Source organism: Trachypithecus francoisi, unplaced genomic scaffold (genome assembly GCF_009764315.1).
Source record: "Trachypithecus francoisi isolate TF-2019V2 unplaced genomic scaffold, Tfra_2.0 Contig01705, whole genome shotgun sequence".
In the NCBI taxonomy this organism is placed as follows: Eukaryota; Metazoa; Chordata; class Mammalia; order Primates; family Cercopithecidae; genus Trachypithecus; species Trachypithecus francoisi.
The window spans coordinates 891,043-897,317 of NW_022681450.1; positions in this window are offsets into that span (position 1 = coordinate 891,043).

Here is a 6,275-nt window from a genome sequence, read left to right on the forward strand (position 1 = left end):
GATGGTTGCTGGGTCAGGGGTGAGAGCTACAGTTTTGAAGATGACTGACAGTGGTTACAATAAATATGATTACTTCAGAGGGCTACTCATTTCTTTGCATGTTTAGATAAGAAAGACACGGTTTAAACAATTAGAAAAATGCCTTTGCAGCAAAGTACACTGTGGAAGCGTTGTACAGCATGGTCGTTTTTGCATTTTACTTTTTTTGGGGGGACCTGGGATTCAGTGGAATCCTTAATGTTTAAAGATCTAAATGCTCTGCTTTCCAACTGTGCCCACTTTTCCCATATTTAAATTATTAGGCCCCACAAACTGCAAGTACTTTTTTGGCCCTGCCCCTTAATGGGCTCCATCCTGAGCTCAGTGGTCCAGCTGGAAAACACACACCTATCTAAAGAAAATAAATCTCCTCCTAAAATCCTAAGGTAAATATCTATCATTTTGTGTTACCTTGGTGTCTATTTTTTCCTAAGCTAATTAACACAGGTGGCATCTTTTTTAATGTTCCTTTAACACACCTTAATTCCTTGAAAAGGCTTAAATTCTCTCTCAGTGCTTTGAGGTGTAAATTTGTTACCCATTTTATCTTAAGATTTGGTGAGGACTTCTCCAGATAAATGTTAACCATTTCCATTTCCAAAGGTACAATTTGAATTCCACTGCTCTTTTAAACTAGTGAGTTCTACTGGTCCCATGGCTAAAGAAAATCAAAACTCTGAAGTCTTTGTGTCTGTCTCTATCTTTATGTGTGTATGTGTATGTTAAATGTTGTGTCAAGATATGCATATGTCTGTACATACGTTTATACATTGTCTACACATGGTATCAAATTAATAGAAAGATAAATGAGTACTCATAAATTAAACAAGACCAAATGCTTTTCAAGTTCATGCGATTTTAGCAATCTTTGGTAAACAAGAATAGTTTCAGGATTGTTGGTAAAAAGAAAGTAGAAATGTCTTCAGAATTTAATGTAGACACTTTTGCCTGGGTCTATTGGACAGACAGGCTTATACTCTCTCTAACAGATGTTTTAAAGTCATAAAATTGTTGCTTCTGTTTATATACATATATACATAAAGCAAAATATATGTAAAACAATAATTATATATAAATTAAGCAACAGTTATGTATATTACATATTTATATAATAAATTGCTTAATTTGTCTGTGAGTTTATGTCTTCGGATACAAAGGACCATGATGAGGCCTGCAGGCAATACCGGGCCTATCTCCCAGCTGTGCCTCTTGCCCATGCTGAAAGAAATTAGACCCTCCAGGCATGATCATCACAGCTCTGACGTTTGTCCTGCATTCATTTTACATCTGGTACATGATTAAGATTGCTTACTTCCTATGTTTTTCACTGAAAATAAGGGTGTCTAAGAGTTAACAATGTAATGTAGGTATTTAAGACTGCTAGATATAAGAGAAACAATTCTATAGCAGTGTATAAGGAAAGTTAGGATGTGTTTTTGGTCAAATAAAATGTATAAGAAGTGATAAAAAGATAATATTTGTTAAAAGAAGAGTAATTTTGTCTAGTTTAGAGCTTTTTAAGGATTACTTTAAATTGAAGCAATAAAAAGAATGGTGGGTAATACTGAATAGAGTCAGAAAGTTGGAGAAAGAAAGAGAATGAACAAAATTATAAAAGGTTATAAAATGTCTTATGGAAATCTTACATTGTAGTCAAAACTGATACAAATTAAATAGACTTGTTTATAAGGTTTTATTAAAATTAGCTTCAGCATTAATGATGCATTAAAACAAAGGTAACACTTGTTTTTTTCTTTTGAACAAGGTTCTCATGTAGCATTAATAGGAGATAGTAAATTCTTTTTGTTTACCTTTTGAGAAAAAAGTGGGGGCAGAGACAGATTCAGTTTGCCTTATGATGTCTTTATTAAGCCTTATGATTATTTGGGAAATAAAATCTCCTGTCAGAGTACATTTTCCTCAAAGAATGAAAATTTTTGCTGGTCAGGCATGGTGGTTCATGCTTATAATCCTAGGACTTTGAGAGGCCAAGGCAAGGAGATGGTTGGACTGCAGGAGTTTAAGATCAGCCTGGGCCTCAAATAGAGACTCTGTCTCTAGAAAAAACAACAACAATAACAAAATTAGCAAGGTGTGGTAGCATGCACCTGTATTCTCATCTACTCAGGTGTCTGGGTTGGGAGAACTGCGTAAGCCCTGAAGGCCAAGGCTGCAGTGAGGTACGGTGGTGCCACTGCACTCCAGCCTGGGTGACAGAGCGAGACCCTGTCTCAAAAAATAAACATAAATAAATAAATAAAGATTTTTCCCTCTTAAAATTTTTGAACTATCACTTTGGCTAAATTAATAACTATTATTTTACAGTGACCTATGACCAATTTTGAACAGGTGTCTTAAACCTTTGATATTTGACAAACTTTCCAAAATCAAAATTTCAGGCCAAGTATAAGACTAAAACTTATTTTGCAAATAATTTGGGTCCTACTACAATTTGCCTTTGGTACAAATGGGGAACTGGCGAGAGAAAACATTATGTTTCAGAAGAAACTACAGTACAGCTGTTATTAAATTCTGGTGTTGTTCATTGTTTTTGAGTTTTGTTATTTCCTTAAAATTTGTACTGAATCCTGAGTTCTTTCCTGGTTACAAGTCTTGAAACTAACATTTTCTTTTTTCTTTTCCTTTTTCTTTTTTTTTTTTTTCTTGAGCCGGAGTCTCGCTCTGTGGCCCGGGCTGGATTGCAGCGGCATGATCTCGGCTCACTGCAAGCTCCGCCTCCTGGGTTCACGCCATTCTCCTGCCTCAGCCTCCCGAGTAGCTGGGACTACAGGCGCCCGCCACCACGCCCGGCTAATGTTTTGTATTTTTAGTAGAGACGGGATTTCACCGTGTTAGCCAGGATGGTCTCGATCTCCTGACCTGTGACCCGCCCGCCTCGGCCTCCCAAAGTGCTGGGATTACATGCGTGAGCCACCACGCCTGGCCGAAACTAACATTTTCAAGTTTTTCTTCCATTTTTCTGACTTGGAATCATTAGAAATTAAAACTGTGCTTTTTCCTAAAGCCATACAACCTGAAGCTAGACAACTTAAGTGAATTTCAGGAGAAATTACAACTTACATAGCAAGAACCTTTGTGCCTGCTGATATATGGATTACTCAAAAGGTTCACTTGACATCTCATTCAGACTACAATCCAGAGCAACCTGCCACTGCAATCTGAAGGTACTTCAGAGGCTCTAGAAAAACTAGTCTGTAGACTGCTCCAGATATTACAATTGAGCCAACATACAACTGAAACAGTTAGGGTGATGATTGCTCAAAGAATTACTTTAATCAAAGAGGCAGCTGTGTAGCCCGAATAGGGCTCCACAATTACTTTCCCTTTGTTCCTGTAACTTGGCTTTGGTCCTTTTCTGAGGCGACTTCACTCCCTTCTCCATGAGACACAACTTCCTAGGAATGAGCCGTCCTAGTGATGTGGGATCAGATGAAACACACAACCACAAACTCATATTTTCCATAATGCATTCTCTGAAAGATTTTGAGGAAGAGGGGTTGGCCAGGTGCAGTGGCTCACACCTATAATACTAGCACTTTGGGAGGCTGTAGTGGGTGGATCACTTGCGCTCAGGAGTTCAAGACCAGCCTGGGCAACACGGTGAAACCCTGTCTCTACAAAATAAAATAAAATAAAATACAATAAAATAAAGAAATAAGTAGATAGATAAGTTGGGTGTGGTGGCATGGGCCTGTAGTCCCAGTTTCTACTTGGGAGGCTGAGGTAGGAGGATTGCTTGAGCCTGGGAAGTGGAGGTTGCAGTGAGCCATGATTGCACCACTGCACTTTGGCCTGGGTGACAGAGTGAGACCCTGTCTCAACAAAAAAAAAAAAAAAAAAGAGAGAGAGAGAATAGCACATCAGGTAGCGGGTAAATGTAAAGGAAAAGAAAAACTTCAGGACCCTCTTCAGGTCACAGAGAAAGTTAAGCTTTGAGACTGAGTCGTGAACCACCATCATCATTTCCCCAGATGGATCGTTGTTACTACAAAACCTTTTGTAAAAATGTTGTGCATTGGCCGGGCGCGGTGGCTCAAGCCTGTAATCCCAGCACTTTGGGAGGCCGAGACGGGTGGATCACGAGGTCAGGAGATCGAGACCATCCTGGCTAACATGGTGAAACCCTGTCTCTACTAAAAATACAAAAAACTAGCCGGGCGAGGTGGCGGGCGCCTGTAGTCCCAGCTACTCGGGAGGCTGAGGCAGGAGAATGGCATGAACCCAGGAGGCGGAGCTTGCAGTGAGCTGAGATCTGGCCACTGCACTCCAGCCTGGGTGACAGAGCGAAACTCCGTCTCAAAAAAAAAAAATGTTGTGCATTAGCCAGACCTCCATAGGAAGGCAAAAGGCCTTAGGTATTTCTGGATGACCGCCCTCACAAATTGCTCTTTGCTGGCCTTAAAACTTTCAAGATGTATATCCTCCCATATAACAAGGACATGTCGATTGTATCTTCAGTTCTGCAATCTAAGTCTGGTTCCTGAGGCTTCGGTCTTAGTCCTTAGGATTTCAGGCTGATAATGCTTATCTTTCTAAGCACAGAGCAAAGACAAGAACAATCATTCTTCCGCCTACCCACCTCTTCCTACCTGCCTTCCCCACTTTAAGGCTTCCTGAAAACCTCTTCAGAGAGAACACAAGCCACAGGGGTTTTCTGTGACTTGTGTTTTCCTAGGGCGTACCCTCAAGGTCTGGCTCAGTAAACAATTCATTTAGACGCTTGCCTCAGTCTCTTAATTTGGATAACCACCATGAGTTCTGCACAGCCCTTCAAAAAACCATTCCCTGCCCTGGTGACATGTACCAAGGTGACTCAGGTCTCCGTAAGTCAAACACGCTTCTCCCTTTTCAGTTCCTCCACCCCACCAGTCAGTGCTGTGTGCACTGATCTGGCCCCATTTCCAAGCTGATAGTATTGGCTTAATAAAGCAAGGCTGGGTGGGGCGGGTTGAGAAGGAAGTCAGAGGCCACTAGCCATGGAAAGAGGCAGGTGGGGCTGTCACTGCTTAAAGACCTCACACTCTGGGTGTGTTTTATGACTGTTTCTGGGTTTGAAATCTCCTCTTTGTGACCATTCCAGTGACTCATACTTTTCCTACTTCCTTCTCATCACACTTACTGTTCCTAGTACACCTCATTTATGGCCAGGAATGGCTGGGCAAATAGTTGACAGTGGAGTAAAAATGACTTTATGATGACTGGGAACCTGGACCTATTTTTTCTCCAAAGAAACTGAGGTTCATAAAAGCTAATTCTTATTCAGGACTGCGCAGTTGTGAGTGTGGCGTTAGGGAACAGGTGCACAAGTGAAGGGTGAGACAGAAAACAAAATGCTGGCTGTTTGTCAAACCCTGAGAGTAGAGGGGGCAAAAATCATTCTGGAAGGTGGATGTCATTCAGGAAACCTTGGAAATCTTAGGGTGTCCTCTGCCCGGATGGGGAGGGGAATGAGGTTAAATTATGGGGCTGGGTGACAATGGGTACACTACTTCACTTCTCTGCCTGTTTAAAAAATCTGTAAAAATGGGGATGGTGGCACTCAGGATGTTTTGTGAGGACTGTAGCTAGCTGGAAAACTCTTAGGATAGTGCCTGGTGCATAGTGAGTGCTGCATCAGTCTGAGCTATTATAATTATGGGAACAGGCAAAGGTGCCACCCTGGCCATCCAGCGTGGGAGGTATTTTCCAGCCAGAGTCCTGGCAGTCCACCTGGAGACGAAGATGGTTAAGGAGGAAGTTTAACTTTCAGGAAGGACTGGGGAGGAGTAACTCATGCTCAATATTCTGTGAAAATACATTTATCCAACAGCAGGAATACACGGAGTGAATGTGGCTTCTGCGGTAATTATTATCTCCTGGTTGGGGAGCATCTAAAAATGCATTGTAGGCTCAAATGATTTTTCCAAAAGCCAAACCTAGAAACAGGTTTCAGGAGTGCCCTGCAAATAAGCATTCTTTAGGCCAAAAGAAAGCATTCATCTTTTTAAAGGAAAACATTCATCTTGCTAAAGGAATCCCCTCTTTTGGCCCAGCTCGTTATTTTTATACTATCTAAATGTATAAGGTGTTAAAAGAAAGACTGAAGAAGAGTGAAATAAGAAAGTGCATGTATAAATTAACAGGGCAGAATTGGGACTGGTATGTGTAAATTAAGAGGAAACATGTATAGGTTTTACATGAACATAAAAAGGACTTGTTTTAACCAGACATCTCCA